Here is a 24,929-nt window from a genome sequence, read left to right as displayed (position 1 = left end):
ACTACACAATTGAACAGATTCTAACAAAGAATCATATGTATTTACATGAGGTAAATCATAATTTTCTTTTTGTCTGATACAGAGCAACGAAACTACAAAATCTGCTTTTGCAATGCATTTAATAATTTTTGGTGTGCATTATCCCATGCATCAAAATTTCTTTACACAGCATCCAGTATATTTATGGCTCCTGAAAATTTTTTTTGTAAGCTAGATATTGGCTAACCTTGCATTACTGCACCAGTTAACAAGAGCTTCTTGTACAGTGATTTAATTTTTTTTTTTTTCCAGGTTAAAAAAAAAAATCACATTTGGCAGCTTATACTTATCACTTTAAATTTAATTTTTTGGGTTTTCAATATTTTAAACATGTTTAAATAAAAATAATTAAATTAAAAATTTGAGTTTTAAGTTTTAAAATAAACTTTTAAAAGGTTTTCCTTTTTCTCTGTGTTATCTTAAGTAAAGAACAGGTTCTTGTGTGTAGAGGTCAATTTGACGAAAAGTTCAGGGAAGCTGCTAGTTTGGTCGGAACAAGGGTAATATAGATACACGTTTATCTGATAATATTGTTCAAAGTAACGCAAGCTTATGCTGCTGCATAAGCTTGCTTTCTTGCATCAAATGCCTCTACTAATGCTAATGCTAATGCTTGCACATACCTCTAGAGTTGTTTTTTACGGCAACAGAATATATTAGCAAGATGTTCTGAGGAGAAATGTTTCGAATGAGTGGATAGCTAATTCCAGGGAAGCGAGCTTAAATAACTTTAAGGGATGTGTGGAGGTAGTTAACTATACAAGAATTCTTGTCTTAATTTTTATATAGTAATGTCAGAAGTGCCATCAGTAAAATGAGTCAATTCGGACTGCTGGTTACGACAAGTAAAGTATAATAGGGCTTATGGAAACGTGGTTCCACCCAGAGATAGGGGATGATGGGATTCAATACGGTACGTATAATGTATTTAGGAAGAATAGGGAAGATAGAAGGGTGGTGGGGTCATGCTTCTTATCAAAAGCAACCTGAGTACGAAAGCTTTCCGGGATTCAGAAGTTTTGCATACTAGTATTGAATCTTTATGGTGTGAGATAGTTGGAAGGAAACGTATAATGAGAGTGGGAATAATCTACAGGCCAGGTCATTATGAAGATTTTGATGAGCACCTCTACATGCAAATGGAATGGGCAAGTAGGCATCAGTGTCTTATTATGGGTGATTTCAATTTGACTCTAATTGATTGGAGCAAATGTGAGGGAAACTCCACAAGAGGGACACAATTTTTAAATCAACATGATGATTGTCATTTGTATTAACATGTCAGGGAAAGTACTAGGGAAAAGAATATTCTAGACCATTACCCATGAACCAGATGACATAATAGGGCAATAGTACAGGAACTAGTAGCAGGAAGTGATCACTGAATTCTACGGTGGATGATGAAGAGGGAGGTAGCAGTAGTTAAAGGCAAAGGAATGGGTTATTTCCAAAAAGGAAATTAGAAAGGCTTAAGGTGCTACATAGCCTCGAGGCAAATTGATGTTACTTTGTATCGATATTTACAAAAGAAAAACCCTTTGTGTCAATGAGAAATTATGTGAGTGGAGTTGAAAAAAAATTAATTAATGGTGTTGAAATTTCACATATTTATTTAATGAAAAAACTATTGAGCCTACATTCCAGTAAGGCTCCTGGGATTGATGGCCTATACCCTATAATCTTAGAGGCAGCAAGTGAATGCATTGAACCATTGAGAATAATTATTAGTATTGGCATTGGCCAAATGGTGCAAGGAAGCCTATGGCTTATTCTGCACCACTCAAAATAATAATATAATAATAAACTAAATTAAAATAAAATCATCATCATCATCAGCCATTTTCAATCCACTGCAGGATGAAGGCCTCTCCAGCAACTTTCCAGTTCCTTCTGTTTTGAGCACTGGCCATCCATTTACTACTCAAAAACTCATGAATTTCATCTATCCATCTCTGCCTTTGTCTTCCAGGTTTTCTTCTAGCTCCTCTTGGGTACCATTCTGTTATTTTCTTAGTCCATCTGTCATCATGTCTTCGAGCTATGTGTCCTGCCCAAGACCATTTTAGTTCTTTAGTTTTGATAAGAATGTCCTTTACTTGAGTTTGCTGCCTAATCCATGTGTTTCTCTTCTTATCTAACATTCTAATTCCCAATATAATTCGTTCCATTCTTCGCTGTGTAGTTCTTAGCTTCTCTTCCATTCTTTTGGTGAGTGCCCAAGTTTCACTTCCATAAGTCATGGTGGGGAGTATACATTGATTCATTATTTTACGTTTCAGACAAACTGGGATATTGCTCTTCAGTATGTGACTATATTTCCTGAATGCTATCCATCCAAAATTTATTCTTCTCTTTACTTCCAGCCATTTATCATTATTACAGCTAATAACTTGTCCCAGATAAGTATATGACTTCACCTTTTCAATTACTGCTCCTTCAATCATTATTTCTCTTTCCGTGGCATACTTGTTCATCATTACTTTTGTTTTAGCCATATTCATCTTTAGTCCAAAATCCTTACTAACTGTGCATAACTGATTAAGATTTTCCTCTAATTCTTTGGGATCGTGGCTTATGACCACAATGTCATCTGCAAATCGTAAATGGTTTAGGTACTCTCCGTTCACATTGACTCCTTTCTGCGACCAGTCTAATCTTCTGAAAGCTTCCTCAAGGGCAGCAGTAAACAGCTTTGGAGATATTGTGTCTCCTTGTCGAACTCCTTTCTCGATTTTAAATTTGCTACTGTCTTTGTCTAGTCTAATAAAGGATGTAGCACTCTCATATATTTTCTTCAAAATCATAATATATGGAGTATCTATGCCTTGTCTTTCCAGTGCCCGAAACATTGCCTTATGCTGTATGGAGTCAAATGCCTTTTCATAATCCACAAATGCCAGGCATAATGGTGTTTTATATTCATTTGCTTTCTCCATTAGCTGTGATATTACGTGAAGGTGATCCATAGTTGAGAATCCTGTCCTAAAGCCAGCTTGCTCTTTCGGTTGATTCTCATCAAGTATTCTTTCTAATCTGTTAGTAATGACCCTTGTGAACAACTTGTAGATATGGGATAACAAGCTAATTGGTCTATAATTTCCAATTTCTGATTTATCTCCTTTCTTATGCAGCAAAACTATGATTGCATTATTCCACTGCTTAGGCATCACACCTTTTCTAATGCACTTTGTGAAGAGCCTTGCCAGTTTTTGTGTTATGTCTCTTCCTCCCAATTTTAACAACTCTACAGTAACTTCATCTTCCCCCGGGGCTTTCCGATTCTTCATTTTCTTCAATGCATGTTCTACCTCATCAGGAAGAATATCGGGTATGTCGTATGTGTTGCTACCTTGCAATCCATCTTCTCCACTGCTGGTATCATTCCCTCGCTCCTTGTATAATTCTCTATAGTAGTCTTCTGCTATTTGAATTATGCCTTCTCTGCTGTTTATAAGTACACCATGTCTTCAACCTCTTCATCATCGTGGCTCGATGTTGGTGCATAAATCATTACAATCTTTAGCTTGTACCTCTTAGAAATCTTGAGTGTTAGTCTCGACACCCTTGGTGATGTACTTTTGAATTCCAAAATGTTGTTTTTAAAATCTTTATGGACCAGAAACCCAACTCCACCTTCACTCCTTCCACTGTTTCCATTGGTGTACAGCAGATTTCCACTTGATAAACTTATAAGTGATTCATTTCTTCTTCTTGTTTCAGCCAAACCGATGATATTCCAATTCACATTTTCTAATTCCTTTTCCAGTTCTAATATCCTGTCTTCACCGATGAGTGATCGTACGTTATAACAGGCCAAGTTCAATTTCCGTGCATGGCAGCCTGGTCGTACCCAGAGATTCTTAGCACCCTCTGCTTCCACTCTGATCCTCTCGCTGCCGTAAGAGGGAGAGTGAAAACTGCTGGGGATTGAGGGCCATTTGTATTGTTGTGCTCTCATTGCTGGAGGGTTTGGTCTTTTCCTCTTCATGCTGACCAGGCGTCTTGAAGAGAACCACTCTACACGTTCGTTGCCACCTAGGTGACGTAACAGGGCTTACCATCGAGAAGGTGTGCATGAGTGGATTTTAGGGAGGCAGGCCAACCAGACTTCTCCTAAATCTTCTGTAATAGAGAGATATTGGATCCATCAGTGTTTTAGGCTGAGTGTCTGATAACACACAGGATACCTGTTCCCCTCTAAGCCCCTTATATAAAATAAAATAACAAAAAATAAATAAAATGAAATAATAATAATAAGAAGAAGGGAAAAAAAAAAAGAGAAAACAACGAAAGCATCACTGGACTTGGGAGTGATTCCGTTGGATTAGAAAAGTGCCAATGTATCTTCAATACATAAGGGTGGTTCTAAGAGTGAAGAAAATTACCAGCTGGTTAGTCTGACTTCACTAGCAGGGAAAATAATGGAGACAATGATCAAGGATGGAAATTGGGATCATTTAGATAGAAATGGAATTCTGAGGATACTTAGTATGGTTTTGTAAAAGGAAAATCATATTTAACTAATCTGGTTAGCATTTTCACAGGGTCACTCAAGAGCTGGACTTAGGGATTAATTTTGACATTGTTTATTTGGATTTCACCAAAACATTTGACTCAATACAACATGAGCGGTTACTTTATAATTTGGAACAGGTTGGAATTACAGGGAAAAAATCCTTAGATGGATAGCTGAATGGCAGGAGGCAGTGGATTGGGATAAATGGTTATTCCACAGATTGGATTGATGTAAGAAGGGGGTTCCCCAAGGATCAGTATTAGGACCACTATTGTTTTTGATTTTCATAAATAACATCAATGAAAAGATAAAGGGTGTGATGTCTAAATTTGCAGTTTACGTAAAGCTGGGTAGAGTAGTTAATGATAAAGGAAGTAAGCAAACCCTTAGCCATAATTATGAGAGCTTCTTTGGACTCAGGGGAGGTACCCATGGACTGGAGATGGCAAATGTGACCCCAATTCACAAAGGAGGATCAAAGAGCGGCACAAGTAATTATAGACCTGTTAGTTTAACTTCTGTTCAGGAAAATTAATGGAGGCAATGGTTAAAGAAGCACTGCAGGATCATCTAGACAAGACTTCAGTTATAGCTCTGACACAGCATGGCTTTGTTAAGGGAAAGTCTTGCCTGACCAATTTGATTGGATACTATGATGTGGTCACAAAGGAACTGGATGCAGAGAATAACTTTGATATTATATATTTGGATCTTAGAAAAGCTTTTGATACTGTTGCACATGGAAGACTGCTGAACAAATAGGAGCAGTGTGGCATTGGAGGCAAATTGCTGCTATGGATAAAGGGATGGTTGAACGGTAGAAGACAGAGAGTGGTAATCAATGGACACTGCTCATCGTGGACTAATGTTATTAGTGGAGTCCCTCAGGGTTCAGTGTTGGGTCCATTGTTGTTTTCTGTATTTATAAATGATATTGATGATGGTATATCAAGCTTAAGGTCCAAGTTTGCAGACGATACGAAGGTTGGCAAGGTTGTTAAGGACAATAATGACAGTACACTGCTGCAACAGGATCTAGAAAAGTTGAGCAGATGGGCTGAGAGGTGGCAAATGAAGTTTAACATTGACAAATGTAAAGTACTACATATGGGAAGCAGTAACCCCAGAGTGACGTATCAACTCTGTGGTACTACACTGACAGTGGTAGAGAATGAAAAGGAACTGGGGGTAATTGTGCAGGCAGATATGAAGTTTTCTGAGCAGTGCAGACGCCTGCAAGAGTAGCTCATAGTGTCTTGTCAATGATATACAGGAATTTTTCTAGCAGGGATAAGGAGGTGATTATCTCCTTGTATAAGGCAATGGTCAGGCCACAACTTGAGTACTGTATACAGGTATGGAGACCTCATTTTAAGAAGGATGTAGAGCTGTTGGAACGAGTACAGAGAAGGGCAACAAGAATAGTGAATGGAACAAAGGGTTGCTCTTACAAAGAAAGGCTTAAATTTTGCAAATTAGTGTCTGGAAACTAGGCACCTGCGAGGTGATCTGACAGGTGCGTAAAGCCCTGAATGGTTTGAGCATGCTCAGTGCTGATGGGATTCTTCCTGTTGCTCAGAATAATCACCTGAAAGGCCATAAATTCAGATTGAGGAAAGACAGATGTAGGATAGATATGCAGAAGTTTGCCTTTAGCCAGCAGGTAGTTGGTTGGTGGAACAGACTTCCATCCTTTGTTGTGGAAGTTGATAGCCTAAATAAATTTAAGGCTGAGCTCGACTGGTATTTGGAATGAACGGAGGGCTGAAATGGGAGTGATTTTTTTTTTTTTTTTTTTTGGCTGATGCTGCATGAGCTTGCCTTCTTGCATCATATGCCTCTACTAATGCTAATCCCTGCCAAGCAGAGCCTCTTCAGAATGACATAGATATACTTCAGGGATGAAGTATATCTATGTCACTCTGAAGTGACATAGATATACTTCGACTATCCTGCAGGTGTTCAGAAAAATGGTATCTATGCTTTAATCCAACAAAGTGTATTACACCTGGGGAACAGTAACCCCAAAATAACTTAGAAAACACTTGGAATACTATGTTTAAAAAAGGAGACTGCACCTAAAGAAAGGCATTATGCTTCTTGAAAAGGTCCAAAAATGGGTAACTCGCCTGGTGACATCAGCAAAAGGATGTGTGACTTCGAATATGTGAGTTGCAAAGCTTGGAAACTACACACCTTAGAGGAGACTTGATTGAGGTGTTTAAGGCTCTCTGAGGGGCATAAGTAAAATAAACAAAATATTCACAGTTATAAATGATTCTAGAACTAGGGGCCATAATTTCAAGTTACTGGGGAAGATTTTTAGACTAGATTGTAGGAAGTTTTATTTTAGCCAGCTTGTTATAAATTACTGGAATGAGTTACCTACATGGGTGATAGTGGCTGACAGTTTGGGGATATTCAAAGGTCAGCTGGATAATTCAGGAGGGAAACACATAGGATGTCTATTTCCTTTTCTCTTATTATTTATTAATTTAAATTTTCTTCTTATTATTTTTATTTTATTTATTTTTGGCTGGTGCAGCATAAGCCATAGGCTTCCTTGCACCATGTGGCCATTGCTGATACTAATACTAAATGAGTGAAGGTTTTTCAAGTGTTTTGGCATTAGTAGAAGCTTTTGATGCAAGAAAGCAAGCTAAGGACAGCATTAGCACAAAAAAGCCTTCCCATTTCACTCATCCATTCACTTAAAGCTTGTCTACTTTTGCCTTGAATGTATTTAAGCTGTCAACTTCCACAACTACATGTGGAAGTTTGTTCCAACAATCAACCATCCACTGGCTAAAGCAAATTTCCACACATCTATTCTACAACTGTCTTTCCTCAATTTGAATTTATGTCCTCTTGGATGCATAATCTAAGCAAGAGGAAGAATCCCATCAGCATTGAGCTTGCTCAAACTTCAAGGCCTTATACACCTCCGTCAGATCACCTTGCAGGTGCCACTGTCCAGATGCTGTAATTTGCAGAACTTTAGCTTTTCTGGTAAGATCAACCCTTTATTCCACTCACTGATCTCATTGCCATTCTCTGAACTCATTCCAGCAGTCTATATCCTTCCTAAAATGAGGTCTCCAGACCTGTATGCAGTACCCAGTTTGTGGTCTGACCATTGCCTTATTATTATTATTACTCTTATATTATTTCTCCCTGATTGGGGGATTCTAGTCCGTGACGGGTACTGCTACCAACTACACAGTGTGGTTGTAATGTCTGGTGTTACTGTCGGTCGAGGAAATCTCTGACTATCCTGCAGGTGTTCAGGATTGTGACTTTCTGGAGTTCCTTGTAGGTGTTCTCTGGGAGACCTATTGCTGCTAGACTGCTATGTAGAGTCTTTGGTACCATACCGATTGTTGACACGATGATTGGGATGGTTGATACTTCTTTCATATGCCACATCTCTTTGACCTCATGTCTCAGGTTTGTGTACTTCCTAATTTTTTCCTCATGGGTTTTCTGGACATTGCTAGTGTTCGGCACCGCTATGGCAATCGGGTAGGTAGCCTTTTCCATCTTGTTCACAAGGGTTATGTCCAGTCTGTTGTGCGGGATGGTCTTATCCGTTATCATGGTGCAGTCCCAGTACAGCTTGTGGGTTTGTAGTCTCTAGTACTGCCTGGGGTTCATACTTGTAGTATGGTACACTTTTTTTTGGTCAACTAGTATTTCCTTGCTAGCTTTTGATGTATTATCCTGGCTACCTGGTCGTGTCTATGAGTGTACTCAATCTGGGTGATCACCTTGCACCCCGCGGTGATGTGTTGGCTCGTTTCTAAGGGCTAGGTGGCATCGTGGACATGTGTCATCTGACATTCCGAGCTCCTTTGCGATATATTTTCTATAGTTTCTGGTGTTGATTGTCTGGTCTTGGATGGCCAGCATGAATCCTTCAGTCTCGGGGAAGAGCGTCCCGCTTGTGAGCCATGCATTGGAAGCAGTGTTATCGATGTGATCTTGATTAGGTCATTGTAGTGTCTGCCATGGTGTGTCTTCTTTGCCAGTCTTTCTATCTTCGTTTCTTGTACTGTTTGGGCGGGTGGGGTTTCCTCGGTTAGGTTTTTTTTTATGTGAACCCCAAACACGAGAGGTATTAGAACCTATAGTACTTAGTACCGTGCTTGGGTTGGAGGTTGAGAAGACGAAAGAAGATATTTGTTCACATTGGACTTATTTATTCAGGTTGAGTTGGGTATGCCATTTATCTATCTTCCTTGTGGAGTGGTGCTTTGTTGTTCTCAAAGTAATCCTTCAGGTTAACTATCGCTGTTTTCTGTTGTTCTGTCAGGTCTATCAGGCCCCTTCCTCTCTCTTTCTGAGGTATTGTTATTCTCTCCACTTCTGACTTCGGGTGGTGTTGGAGACTCTTGGTCATCATTTTCCTTGTCTTTCGCATGATATCTTCTAGCTCGGTATTAGTTCAATCTGTGACCCCGAATGTGTATATTATTACTGGAGGTGCATAGGTGTTTATGGCTTTAACTGTGTTCCCTCCATTCAATTTTGCTTTCAGCAGGCTTCTGAGTGTCTGTTGATATTTTTCGGTCAGGCACTTCTTGAGTTTCTTGTGTTCCAACTGCTCAGCCTGCATCATCCCTAGGTATTTATAGGTCTCTCCTTCTGTCATAGCTTCGATCTCTTTACTAGTCAGCAGCTGGTAGTTTTGGCCAGCTAATTTTCTCTGGTGCATTGTGTGGGTCTTGCATTTTTATAGACCAAATTCCATCCTGATGTCCTCGCTGAATTCTTCGTGATCTGGAGTAGTTGCTTCTCGGTTGCCACGTTGAGCTTGACGTCATCCATATACATCAGGTGGGTGAGGTTGTGTACAGGTTCTTTCTTCCTTCTTTCAGGTTATATCCATACTTGCTGCCATTGAGCATGGTGGATAGTGGGTTGCGTGCTAGACAGAACCATAGTGGGCTCAGAGCATCTCCCTGAAAGATTCCTCTTCTAATGGGGATTGGCCTGGTTGTGATGTTCTCGACCTTAATGGTGGTACTCCATTTCGCTGTTGTTGCTCCTAGGAAGTTTGTCACTATTGGATTGACCTTGTAGATATTCAGGGTCTCTATTAGCCAGCTATGATGTATGGAGTTGAAGGCCTTGCGGTAATCGATGTAGGCCGTGTATAGGTTGCGGTGCTTCTTGTATAGGCTTGCTCCATAACTGCGGCATCTATGGTTATTTGCTCCTTGCATCCTTTGCTACTCCGCTTGCATCCTTTCTGCTCTTTGGCCATTATGTTCTGACTCTCTAAGTGGTCTGATATCTTCTTAGTTATGCAGCTGGTCATGATCTTGTACATCATTGGGAGGCATGTGATTGGCCTGTATTTTGCCTGGTTTCTTGTATGTTCATCTTATTATTATTATTATTAGCTATATGGTGCAAGGAAGCCTGAGGCTTTTACTGCACAAGCAAAAAAAAAAAAAAAAAAAATTCCAATTTACTGAGAGAGAGAGAGAGAGCAAGAGTTAGAAGTAGAAGGGTATCACCAAGAAAGAGAAGAATGATGATATCCAGCTGGCAGCCATCATATAGTCTACAAACTTTGACTTGAAGCCTGATACACCTTCATCAATATCATTGATAAATACAGAAAGCAACAATGGGTCCAACATCGAATCTGGGTGAACTTCATGAATAACATTAGTCCATGAAAAGCAGCGTCCATTTATTACCATTCTATGTTTACCCACTCAACCACCCTTTTATCCATAGCATCACCTTGCCGTTAATTCCATACTGCTCCAATTTGTGCAGTAGTCGTCCACTTGCAACAGTATCAAAAGCTTTTCTGAAATCCAAGTATACAATATCAAACTTATTTTTTGCATCCAGTTCCTTCGTGACCACATCATAGTATCAAATCAAATTGGTCAGACAAGACTTCCCATTAACAAACCCATGCTGTGTCTGAACTATAACTGTGGTCTTGTCTAGGTAATCCTGCAGTCCCTCTTTAACCAGTGACTCCATTATTTTCCCCAGAACAGAAGTTAAACTAACAGGTCTGTAATTACTTGTCTCACTCTTTGTGAATTGGGGATACATTTGCACATCTCCAGTCTGTGAGGACCTCCCCCTGAGTCCAAGGATGCTCACATAATTATGGCTAAGGGTTTGCTAACTTCCTTTTCTACCTCCTTTAATATAAGTGGATCAATCCCAGGTGCCTCTCTTATGTTTAACTTCAACAATTTCTCTTTCACCTTGTTCTGAGTTATTACCAATTCATTTAGCTCCCTGTTAGAGTTTGCTAAGCCTCTGGCCTCCACTTTCCTACAGAATTTCTCATGTGAATGTAGATTCAAAATACTCATTCAGTTTGTTAGCTATCTGAGCAGGATCATCAACAGTCAAACCATCGATATCAACTGGACTAACCTGATTCATCTCCTTCCTTCTAGAGTTTATATAAGTAAAGAAGTCTTTACTGTTTTTCTTTGCATCCTTTGCCGAAGATTTCTTGTAATCTGTCTTCGCTTGCCTAACCTCCCTTCTGACTTGATTACAGACTAGCTTATATCTGCCATAGGCTTCTGTGTTGCACAATAATGTACAGCAATACCTCACTTAGCATGGCTTCAGACAGCACGGGTTTCGCTATAACACGGTTTTAAATTAAATTTACTGTACATATTAAAGCTCATTCAATAGCCTAGACACGTACTTTACATATATGCTGTGTTGTTGTAGCGTAGGTATGGGTACATACCCTGTGCTGTCACTTTATTAGGTATACCCCTGCTGTGCACACAAATGGTTTGTCCCACAACGTTGCAAGTCACTTGACCACAGTTGTGGATATAAATGCATCAGAACAATCTTTCTAGTATCAGTTAATTGTACAAACAGTAGCAAGAATGGGGAAAAGGAGTGATCTAACGGACCTCAAACGTGGCATGGTAGTAGGTGCAAAACGTGCTGGACAAAGCATCTCTGAAACGGCAGTTCTCCTGAACTTTTCATGCACCCCAGTTTCAAGGGTGTATCGAGAGTGGTGCAACGAACAGAAAACATCCTCTCAACGGCACTCCTGTAGAAGAAAATTGCTTGTTAATGAGAGAGGTCAGAGGAGGATGGCTAGAATTGTGCAAGCAGACAGACTGGTCACAACGTCGCACATCATGTCAGAATACAACCTTGGTGCGCAGAACAAAATATCGCAACGGATCACTAGTTGCACTTTGTTGCCAATGGGCTACAACAGCCAATGGCCACATTGCATACCTTTGTTATCAATGAAGAACAAGAGAGCACTCCTCCTGTGGGCACAGCAACACCAGCACTAGACTATCGAGGATTGGAAAACAGTTGCTTGGTCTCACAAGTCGAAGTTCCTGGTGCATCATGTTGATGGAAGGCTCAGAATTTGGTGAAAAAAACATGAATCCATGGACCTGTTGTGCGTGTGTGCGTGCGTGCGGTATGGTTGTTTATTGGCGCATTATAGCTACTATGGCTATAGTGCGCCTACCTGTCATGTCTGATGACTACTGTGCAAGGTGGTGGGGGCAGTGTTATGGTATAGGGAATGTTTTCTTGGCACACGTTGGGTCCTTTGATACCCATAGATTCACATCGTTGCTGATCAAGTGCATCCGTTCAAGTTGACAGTTTATCCTCAGTCAGATGGTTACTTCCAGCAGGATAATGCGCCGGAGCACAAAGCCCGAATCACTATGAAATGGTTCCAGGAACATGACAATGACTTTTCTTTGCTGCAGTGGCCCACTCAGTCCCAGGATCTCAATCCTATTGAACGTCTTTGGGATGAGCTGGAAAAGGCTGTTCACTGCAGGCCTACACTCCGTCGAATCTCAAGGAACTGCGTGACACACTCATGTCTGCATGGTACTCCATTCCTGCACAATGTTTTCAGCTCTTGTTGAATCCATGCCTAGATGAATTCAGGCTGTTTTGAAGGCTAAAGGAGGTTCAACACTCTACTGTCATATGCTGCACATATGACAGTAGTCCCCTCAGGCAGTCAGTGGCAACAGTGTTCACTTTTCTTAATTCCATCCTGACAAGACGATGTGATAGCTTTTCAACCTTCTCATCTCATAATTTATTTTTTTACCCATTTAAATACGATCGAAAATATATTTGCATCTTGGCTTGAAATCACTGCCAATAACATGCATTATGTTTGGCAGCATGTTTTGCAACATTTGGCAAATGATTTCACTGGTTTTGAATTGCAAGTTCAGACCATTGTCAAAGACTGCAGATCGGAAAAGACTTGGGATTCGAAACTATGGACACTGCCAATGTAAAAAAAAAAAAAAAAAAGTAAAGTGCAGCCATTATCAACCCACTGCAGGATGGAAGCCTCCTCAACAATTCATGCTGAAGGAAATGGACCATAATCTGCCATGCTGGTCCAGTGCGGGTTGGCAAATCGACCGTATTCAGCAGTCAGGTGCTTGAACCCTGGTCTACTCAAAGAGCATGTGCTACTGCACTCCCGCTCCTGACCACTCGGCTACGGAGGCATGTATGTGACTGCAATGACTCACATGCAAATAACTTGGATGCTGCAACTCTCATTGAAATTGATGAGAAAATTGCATATGAAGAGGAAATAGATACTATGAACCAGAGCTGTAATGCTCAATACGTTCTACATTGATATCAATATTTGTAAAAATAATAAGACAAGTTTACCTCAATATAGTACGTAGAATACTTCCGTATGATACTCTCCAGAAATTAAAACAAAAAAATCGAAAAACTTACATTAGAGTAACAAATAATTTAAAAAATAATTAAAAATCAATTTGCACAATAAAAATAAATTTAATGCAATTAAAAATAAGAAAATTAATTAAAAGAATTTAAAATTTTTAACGAAATTTTTTTGTTAAATTCTTTTAATTAATTTTAATTGTGTTAAATTGAGTTTTATTGTATAAAATTGATTTTTAATTATTTTTTTTATTATTTGTTACTCTGGTTTAAGTTTTTCGATTTTTTTTTGTTTTAATTTTGGAGAGTATCATACGGAAGTGTTCTACTTACTATATTGAGGTAAACTTCTCTTATTATTTTTACAAAGAAGAAGAAGAAAACAATTCTGAGGTGGATAACACTGAAGTGGCATCAAAAGAATTTAACAGAAGATTGAAGAAAGTTTTTTGGGGCTTGTCTGCGAGGCAATTATGAATGGAGATCCAAATGTTGGATGTAGCATCCAGATATGGCAAATTTTCTAAGATGTGAGTCAGTGCTACAAACACTTGTATACCGAGAAAAAGAAGAGATGACTTCACCAAACTTCATTTTTGAAATAAACAATAAAGCTTTTTTCTCATCTCTCATGATGTACCTTTTCATTAATAAAATTTTTGCAATATTTTTTATTTCAAATCCTTTTAATTGGCTATCAAGTGCAAATTGTTTATAGATTTATTATAATTTATTTATAGACTGTTTCTCTGGTATGCATTCGTTTAAAACCCATTGTAATTATACTTCAATCAGCACGGTTTCACATAACACGGAACAGTTTTGGTACCAGTTATCAGTGCTAAGCGGGGTATTGCTGTATATGCATCCCATGCATTTTTCTTCTCTGCCACCAGTCTCATTAATTCATCTGACATCCAATTAGGCCTAAACCTTGAACAGTATTTCTTAGTTGGTAAGAAAAGCTGAGTAGCTTCCAAGATTAATTACTTGAATGGTTCCCATTTAGAATTTTCTATAGGTAACATCATCAGTTGGTCCCACTTTATAGATTTTGGAAACTGTCTGAGAACACTGTAGTAACCTTTATGAAACCAAAATCCCTTCCCTTTACACCTGATTGTAGTTACATCTTTGAGTAATCCCACATCACTGTGATCACTGCTACCTGGTGGTTCCTTTTTCTGCAGATTTTTAATGCATTAATAATCACTGCTGATAATCAGATCTAGAGTATTACTCCCTTCTGGTTTCACCTTGAACATGCTGCTGTAGAAAACAATCATCCAATAAATTCCCAAAAATCGTGCTGGTGTGCCAGTGACCAACCCACAAGTTCCTGTCAATATCTGGGAAGATAAAATCCCTATTATAAGACAATCTGATTTACTGGCCCACTCTTTTTCTCTGTACAGTTGTTCATTTTACTCATCAGAGTCATTTGGCCTATAACACACTCCTACTCTCAATTTTGCTTTTCCAGTGCTTGTGTCACACCAAACTGACTCAACATTGCACTGTCCAACCATGTCAACTGGATGCACTTTCTTAGATTTTGTGTTTCTTAACTAATAGCATAACCCCTCCTCCCTTCCTATCCGATCTATCCTTTCTGTACACATTGTATTCCCCAAATTCCAATTCTGCATTCTTTATATTTGTGTTACACCTCATATCCCAACAATATCTCCCTTGGATGTATTGACCAGCATCTCAAATTCATCAAATTTATTTACTATACTTCTAGCATTGGTGTATGTGCAAGTATACATGCAACTGTTCTTACTCTTAGTTACCTGGTGCCTCCGTAGCCAGGTGGGAAGGAGCAGCAGTGCGTAGCACACGCTTCTTGATTAGACCGGGGTTCGAGCCCGTCACCACCAAATACGGAGGATGCGGAAAGGTCAGGGAATGACCACCGTACCGGAGCAATATGGCCTTAGTTGCTAATGCTCCTAAAACAAAATAACAACTCTTAGTTACCCTAACCCAGCCCATGTATTTACTTGTTCCATTCCATCATTTATTTATATCAGATCATATTTTAATAGTTATTTTTAAACTTTCATAAAAACTATCCCAATGAGCAGGTACAGTTTGCCAAGAAATGTCTCTAGAGATGTGATAACATGTTTCTTGTGGCTATTTACAGAACTGTTTAGACCAGTGGTAGTAACCAGGAAAACAGTTGGAGCCAATTGTAGTAAGATAAAATTTTGATTGAGTTGCAGTTATGTTTTTATATGTATATATATGGCAGCCCCAAATATGAAAGGTATTAAAACAAGAGAACTGTTACATCAAAACACACAGTATCTTGTAAAAGAAAAATGAAATTGTCTGTTACCAACCAAGTCTATTTAGATTAGCTGTAATAATATATGAATAATACCTTTATCTTGAAATAGATGGGCAAAACGAATCAAGCGGGGAAAATGCCTCTTGAAATCACATCTTACCAATATATTTCTGAGATGGTCTGATTTATGTACACAATTAGGCTGTGGTACACATGACAAATACTAGTGGTTTATCAGACATTTATAAATCTTAGGTTAATGACTTCCCTGCCAATGTCTTAGCTTGACAATTGTTGATTTTGTAAGTGGCAACAAGAATGAAGTGTGAGTACAGATTATGTGCAATAGACGTGTTATATGTTCAGTACTCAGAAGTTTTGAAACCATTGCTTTCATTTATTTAGTGGCAACAATTATTACTGGGAACTTTGATTGTTCTTTTTCTGTCACCTACCCAGATCAAGTTAGTAATTCCAGATAGTTTACAGCTGTCACAAAAGAAACTTCCAGTAAAATTGCAGAATTAAGTTTTTTTATGGCTGCCATTGAAATGTACTACCAACAGCAATGTTCATGGTTGGCCACAAAACTTATATTCCTACTTTCTCTCATGAACTAATTTTGAATTATTTCACTGTTCTTTCATTTAATCAAAGAATTTATTGAATATTTCAGGCAGATGTTTTTTAAAGGTTCACCAAATTAGATATAATTTTTGTTTTAGACAGTTCTGTTTATGGAGTTTCCCACTGGGCCATCACTTGCATGTTGTAAATTCAAAAATTCGGATCACATAATTTTTCATGCTATGAAACAAAAATCTTTATTCTATCATAACACTTTTTATGTAGTTCACTGAAAGCTTTAGGCAGCACTATTTACACACTACTCCACCCCAAACAGATTGTACTGCATCAGCATTAAATATGTATTTTGTTTTAATGTTCTGTTTTCACTGGGATAGATTTAATACAAAAAATTTGAGAAATAACGTGCGCAGAAAAAAAAGAAGTCACTTGTGAATATGAGGCAATCTATTGCAAAATTGTGGTTTTCTTCAGGAAAATTTGTTACCATTGTTATTTGTTATCTCTGTACTTTCACACTCCTGCTTAATTATTTATTATTAATCATTTCATTATAACTATGGGTTTTTCAGAGTTTAAGTTTTACACAATTTTTAAAAATCAGTTTAATAGATGTGTGTAAAATCTGGTATAACTTGAAAAATTAATCATCTGTTTATGACAACTTGATGAAGTAATTTTTTTTTTTTTTAATGTAAACCCCAAACACGAGAGGTATTAGAACCTATAGTACTTAGGACCACCTAAGTACTATAGGTTCTTAGGTTGGTCGTTGAGAAGATGAAAGAAGATATTTGTTGATACTGGACTTGAACTTCTGTAGACTGTAATTTTCAGAAAATACATATGAAGGAAGGTTGTTTAAGAAAACAGCAGTTGAATGAATAAATGAGGAAGATGAAAAGTTGGTTCTGTGAGTTTGAACTTGGACAGTAAATGGATGTTGGCTGGTGGCCGCACGTGTTTGGACTGTTTTGAAAGAGAGCACTGGAATTATAGAAGCCAGTTTAGAAGAACAGTGCCCATGGAAATATCTGTAGAAGAGGCATGCAGCAGAAACAGTACGTCTATGACACAGCAAGTGCAGAGACTCTGTTAGAGATGAATCATTAATTAACCTAACTGCCCTCTTCTGAATGGAATCAAGAAGCCTGAGAGAGGTTTTGGGGGCACCACCCCAGATGTGGGAACAATATTCCATGGCAGGGCGGATTTGCAATTTATACTGAGTGAGCAGCTGTTTGGAAGAAAAGTAACTCCGAGAGCGAAAGAGAAAACCAAGTTTTTTAGATGCAGAGGAAGCAGTATTTGTAATGTGCTTGTGCCAAGAGAGATTAGAAGTCAGGGTAATCCCTAAAAGAGATATATCATTTTGCCTAGAAATCGGAGTGTCACCAAAGATAAGCACAGGAGCAGAAGAATCCCTTTTGCGAGATATAAGACAAGACTGAGTTTTAGAAGGATTGAAATCAACTACGTTGTCTTTGTCCCACTGGAGAATTACCTGAAGATCCGCATTTAAGGAATTGGTAGCAGATTTTCGAGAAGTTGAAGCTGATTGAACAGGGCAAGGTTTCTCAAAATGGAAAGTGGAATGCAATATGCTATCATCGGCAAAACTATGGATAGGATTTCCAGTCAATGGAAGAAGGTCATTATAAAAGAGGAAAAGAGTGGTGGAAAGAACTGAACCTTGGGGGACACCGGCATTAGTGGAGAAGTTAGAAGACAGAGAGCCATCTACCATCACCCTCAGTGAGCGATCAGAGAGAAAACTGTATAACCAATTACAAAAAACAGTTGGCAAACCATAAGATGGAAGTTTGTTTAGAAGACCTTTAACCTTTATGCCAAACACGATCGAAAGCCTTTGAGATGTCAAGAGCAACTACTTGTGTTTCACTGAACCTTTGAACCTTTCCATTGAATTAGTCCATAAATGGATAACATAAGCCAGAATATCACCAGTGGATCGACACTGACAGTGGCACTGGCGATCGCTGATTAGATGGAAGGTTTCTAGGTAGTTTTAAGAGTTGGTGGTTAATTGATTTCTCCATTACTTTAGAAGGAGTAGAAGTAATTGCAATGGGATGATAATTGGATGGGAGGGATTTGTCACCCTTTTTAGGAACTGGCTGGATATGAGCAAATTTCCAAGCAGAAGGAAAAACATCTTTGGAATAAGAAAGTGAAAAAAGGTGGCAAAGAATAGAGTAAGTTCAGGAGCACAGGTTTTGAGAAAAAGTGGAGAAATACCATCAGGACCTGGAGCTTTCTTAGCATCAAGATTCGTCAAAATCCTTCTGATGGAAGACCACAGCAAGCATTGAATGGTGGGAAGTGTTTTACCAAGATCATTAATACATGAGTTGGAAGAAAAATGGGATGCTAGCAGGTCAGCTTTATCCTTGGCTGAAGTGACAACAGAACCATCTGGTTCTTTATCCTTGGCTGAAGTGACAACAAAGCCATCTGGTTTTGGCAGAGGTGGGAGCAGAGATGGGCAAAAGTTGCGGCCAATAGCTTTGGCAAGAGACCAGAATGCTTGGCTACCATTAGGGCAAGAAGCAAGTTTTCTATTCTTAGCCTGCTCAAACTGTAGTTTGGACTGATTAATAACTGCTTTACAATTGTTGCAAGCTTTGGTGTAGGCAGAAAATGAAACTGAAGAATTAGAAACAAGCCAACTACGATATGCAACATTCTTCTCTTGAACAGCCTTAGCACATTTATTGCAAAACCAAAGTTTAGATAATGGATGAGATTTTAAAGTGGAGTGTGGGATAAAGGATTCCATTCCTGCAAGAATAATTTCAGTGACACGATCTGAGCAAACGTTGACATCAGAAGTTTTGAAATAGTAATCCGACCAAGGAAAAGAAGAAAAGAAATCTCGCAGGTCATCCCATTTTTCATTCTCTTAATGCCAAACAACACGAGGTTGGGAATAGCCATGAGATAAAGGCTCCATTGGAGAAGAGACAATCACCAAGTTGTGATCTGAAGTGCCTAAAGGACCTCTCACTTCGACCGTGTACTTAGAAGGGTTGTTTGTGAGAAAAAGATCAAGCGTGTTGGCTGTATAATTAGGATTATCTGGTATTCTTGTAGGTAAATTAACAATCTGTGCAAGGTCATTAGTAATTGCAAAAGCCTCAGCATCTTGACCAGCTGGGTCGGTGTGACTAGAAAACAGAAGCCAGCTGGAGTTGCGAACATTAAAATCACCAAGGAAAATTACTTCACTGTTAGGGAAGTTGGACTGGAGAAAGTCAAGTTGCAAAGAGAGGACGTCAGAGCTCCAAGTGATTAGTGGAGTTGGGAAAACAGTAGAGAAAACAGATGAATTTGACACTATGAGGTAGAGAGATTTTAAGCCAGAGAAGATCGAAGAGGGGAGATTCCAAATTACCATGTCTGTGACAGGGAATATCAGAACGGACATATGCACAAGTACCACATTTGAGGCGAAAGGAATCATACAGCGTATAATTTGGGCATCTGAGATGAGCAGTATTTGAATCAACCGATAACTGAGATTCTGTCAGGAAAAAGTACATGTGGTTTGGCAGACTGCAAGTGTAAATGGACATCGTTTAGATTAGAATTTAGACCACATATGTTTGTGAAATGAATTAGGAAGTGTTTTGGAAGTTTAGATAGTTTCGTAGATAAGCTTGCTCTATTAGTTTGACAATTCATGATGTATTCAATAGTAAGAAAAAGTGAGTGGGACATGCTGTATGAAGTAATGAAATTTTTGGATATGGCGTACGCATGGTAAGAATATACCCAGATCCTTGACATAACGTGGCCTCGACAATGCCCCCCTCCCGCACACACACTATTCGGACTCTCTCCAGTCACTATCTGGCAGAGTAGAGGTAGCAAGATTATACACTAGATGATCCGGAAGCCTCCTAGAGAGTTACCAATAGGTTTGGTCCAGTGTACTAAATAGTGGCCAGCCTGCGAACACTGTTTTAGAGCTGTACTCTCGAAATGTAAGGAATAATGGATTTCGCCACGTTGTTCATCATAACCTCAGAAGGCATCAATCATACTGCATGATGAAAGAGATGGGGAAGGGTTGACCGGAACTCAGCTCTAGAGACTAAACATGGGTTCCACCACTTCAAGCCTCCAATAAGGAAAATGGTGGTATTGCACTGGTTGATGAGAGTCATCTACCACCTAATACTGCCTGGTAACATAGAGGGGTGCATTCCTCCATGTGGTGTGGGCACCACACCTTGACCCCTGCTTACATTGGTTCACACCTGGGTAGTCACCCACCATGTACTTGTGCATGGAGGTTATACCCAGGATTACTAAGAGTCCCACCATCGTGAAGGTGCAAGCAGAGGATTTAGCTGTCACAGACCGTCCAGACTTCGCCGAAATTGGGTCCACTTGACTTGAGTGTCAAGTACAATTACGTACGTACAGTTGCAATTGTTAGAAATTTTACTATTACATTTGACAAGGAGTGTATAGTCATTCTGCCATGAGAATAAATCCAAGTTTTCTGGATGATGGAGTGATTTTAGTACTTTGATTTTTAGATTAATTTTAAACAGGGTTGATTGTATAATTGCATAAGGAACAATGTACAGAATTGATTTTGTTCCTATGTCAACCTTTGCTTATAATAGAAATTTAATATCCCATTCATTCCCTTTTTCTTTCTTTGCTTATCTCTCTACTTCTGAAATAGACTGTATATGGCAGTGATCTTATTCTCATGGTCTCTTCACTTCGAGTTGTCACAACCATTACTTTTTTTTAATTTTCTTATTTTCACATATTTATGATACGTGACCATTTGATGAATAATGTACTAACCATCCGTGTTACTTTAGATGCTCTCCGAATTACTGTCAAATTCTGTTTTTAGGTTCTTAAACATGTGGGGCTATTAGACTTTCCATTTGTGAATGGCTGCATCTTTTCATCTTGTAGTCAACACAACTTTAGATGGTGTGCTCAACTAATAAAGCAGTAAGTCTCTCTTTAAAAAGTTCCTTCTTTTTCTGTGTCGCATTTTGTTGTTGATGTATTGATAGAAACAGAGCCCACACAAATCTGTATAAAAAATTTCTTTCTTAAAATACAGGTAAACCTCGTATAACTTTGTAGTTTGGTTCCTACAAAATCTCGTGTAATGCAAAACTGTTATACGGGACTAAGAACCAGTGCAAAAAGGGAGTTACTTTCCAAAAGCTAACAAAAAAAATATGCTTTTTTTTTTTTTTTTTACAGCTATCAGAAACTTAATTTTTATAGTAGTAATAAGTTAATATTTTAACTTTGTTTTTTGTAACTTTAATAGTAATAACTGAGCAAATGTCTTGCCTTAAAAACTGTGATACTTATATGCGAGATAATGTACGTTCATTTAATTTTCTTCCTCTTCATCGCTGCTAAGCACAATCTCTTCTGCAGCATCTAGATTTTGTGTACCTTCTGCTCTCTTTAAATGTCACGAACTTCATTCTTCAAAGTCAATTATTTTTTATGGTCTCAAACAAGCACAAAACCTAACCGAGGGATCTCCCAACAAAATTCAGTGGACCTCCACTTTAAATGATATGTGAAAATCAGAAGAATGTTTTCCAGTTAGCAAATTAAAAATAAATTTACGCTTGCATAAATAGCTTACTTATACGTACTGTAATATATGCACATACTAATTGGTATTTTTGTTCACTGACTTTTTTTTTTTTTTGTTGTAAAATTTAAAACAGTAAAAATGATAAGCAATTAATAACAAAGAACATGGCATGCACAAGTTGCAACAAACATAATTGTAAGAAGATTCTTACAATTACATATTTATGTTTTTTTTTTTTTATAAGACTGAAGATTTCGGCAAAGGGGAACACATTTCACCATAATAACGTAAAAACCCACAGAATTCCAGCTATTGGTATTATCGCAAATGCAATAAGATCGACTTTACTACCCGTTTATAATAGATTGCGCTAACAGAAACGCCCAATAAAACGGAAAGTGCAAATTGTTTTTATTGTTTTTTGTTGACCTCCAGAAATGTGCTTTAGTAAAATGTGGGCTCGTGCGGGATGACAATAGTGAGTTTTCGCCTTAACCCTGTGAAGTTCTTTACAGAAAATTTCATTTTGACTGTTATCCTGGTGCCGACTAAGGGAATAAGTGACAGTGGTACTAGTACATCTACCAACAAAAGGAAAGCAATCGATTTGGATCAGAAAATTAAACTAATAAGAATGTATGAAAATGGTCAAACGTTAACAAGTATTGCTCTGAATTCAGATTTGTCAATAATAATATAGTAGCAATATGTTACTAGTCATTCCCGAATTACGTAAAACTCGATGAAGTAAGAAGTCCTGGAACATATCTCTTATGTATGTCGGAGACTTCTGTATTTTTGATTAACCAGGAAATCGATTATCCGGGATTTGTTTTTTACCATCTATTCCGGAAAATCGAGTCTACTGAATTTGATTGTTGTTCATGCAACTGTGGAAAGTTTACTGACATTTTTTTAACACTTAATAAAAAAAAATGCACAGATATGCTCAAGTCAAGTTGTCTGCCAAATTTGACAACTAGTAACAAATTGCTTACTTACTATCATGTAGTGTGGTATATGGCTTGTTCAAAAAAAAAATGCTATGTTCTTAAGGTAAGTTGGTGTAAATACTTCAATTTTAGTTTTAAACACTTCAGTTAGGTCTCCTTAGTCATCTCTTAGATGACTAGTTTCCAGACTGCAATTAATGGCACTCATGTTTTTTTGATAAATGTCCTTTTGTTTCCCCAACATTTTTTTGGTGTGCTTTACATCCATTCTAACAGATCAATATCCTTCATAAAATGAGGCTTCCAAGGTTGTGACCTTAACATTACCTTATGCAGTGGAATAATCACCTGTTTGTTCCTGCTGGCAAAATTCCTGTATGTCACTGACTGAACCCCATTAGTGGTCCTAGCAGTCTTCCTACACTGCTCAGAGGACTTTATTTTGCACTGTACAATTATCCCCAGGTCTTTTTTTGTTTTCCACTAACTTGAGTGTGATATCACCCAATTGGAATGTTATTCTGGGATTACTGCCACTCATATACAATAGTTTGCATTTATCAATGTTAAACTTCAGTTGCCACTTATCAGCTGATCTAATTTTTTTTTCCAGTTGCACACCTGGATTCCTGTCATACAACTCAGCCAAGCTTTGTATCACCTGCAAATGTAAACAGTTAAGATTGATATACTTTCATCATTATTGTTAATATTGAAAATAATAAAAAGGGCCCAGCACTGTACCCTGGGGAACTACACTGATAACAGTCCAAGAGCAGTGCCCAGTGATAACCACTCTATCTTCTTCCATTCCTTTATCCATAGCAGTAGCTTCACCCTAATTCCACTGTTCTTCAATTTATATAGCAGTCTTTTATCTGGAACAGTATCAGAAGAATTAGTGAAATCTAAATACTGTATATGATTTCAGAATTATTTTTTGCATCTAGTTCCTTCATGGCTGCCTCCTAATAGCTAATTGAATTGGTACATGCTGTAATGACTTTGTATTACTTCTGTAATTACTAACCCATTAGTTTTCCTTCTACAGAAATCTAGCTTACAGGTCTGAAATTATTCACTTTGCTCTCAGATTTCCCCTTTATGAATAGGAGAGACATTAACATGTCTGTAGTCTATAGAGACTTAGGCGAAGGTAAAGAAAGCCGACACTTACTTGCCGTCATGCCTGGAGGTTTGACATCCCAGCTCCAACCACTTGATGTCAGCGTTAACAAACCCTTCAAAGCTGCCATGAGAGACGAATGGAACCAATGGATGAAGTCTTCTGGGGACAATTTGACACCAGCAGGAAAAGTGAAGAAATAGGAGAAGTTTGTACCTTGGTGAAAAGATCCTGGGATAATATTGAGATTGTTGTCAATTCATTTAAGAAGTGTGGCATTTCAAATGCCATAGATGGAACTGAGGACGAGGCAATATATGAAGACAGTGATTCGTCATCAGACACAGATGAGGACAAGCTAATGGATGGGAGTTTTGACAGTGATGAGGAGTTGTATGAATTTTATGATGAATAAAACATGAATTCAATAACTTTATGTAATACATTTTTTTTTTTTTCAAATTTCAGGCCCCAAAATTAAGGTGCATCTTATACATGGGAAATACGGTAGCTTATATCTGCCGTCGGCTTGTGTAGCCTCATTATTTATATGGATCCCATGCATTTTTCTTCTCTCCTACGAGTCTCATTAGTTCATTTGAAAACCATTTAGGCCTAATCCTTGAACAATATTTCTTAATAGGTATGAAACTTTTAGTAGCTTCCACGATTAATTCCTTGAATGCTTCCCACTTAGAATTTACTGTTGGTAACATCGTCAGTTGATCCCACTGCACAGAATTTAAAAACTGTCTGAGACCACTGTACTTACCTTTATGGAAGCAAAAACCCTTTCCTTTACCCCTGATGGTAATTATATCTTTCAGTAAATCCCACATCAGTACACTGTGATCACTGCCACCTTGTGGTTCCTTTATCTGCAAATTCTTAATACACAAATGCTCACTGCTGATAACCAGGTCAAGATTATTACCCTCTCTGGTTGCCTCTTGAACATGCTGCTGCTGCAGAAAACAATCATCCAATAAATCCACAAAAGTCTTACTAGTGTGTGAGTGACCAACCCACAAGTTCCAGTCAATATCTGTGAAGTTAAAATCCCCCATTAT

The sequence above is a fragment of the Mastigoproctus giganteus genome, chromosome 9, assembly GCF_048544385.1.
Source record: "Mastigoproctus giganteus isolate SK-2022 chromosome 9, ASM4854438v1, whole genome shotgun sequence".
NCBI lineage: Eukaryota > Metazoa > Arthropoda > Arachnida > Uropygi > Thelyphonidae > Mastigoproctus > Mastigoproctus giganteus.
Note: the sequence above shows the minus strand (reverse complement) of the source record.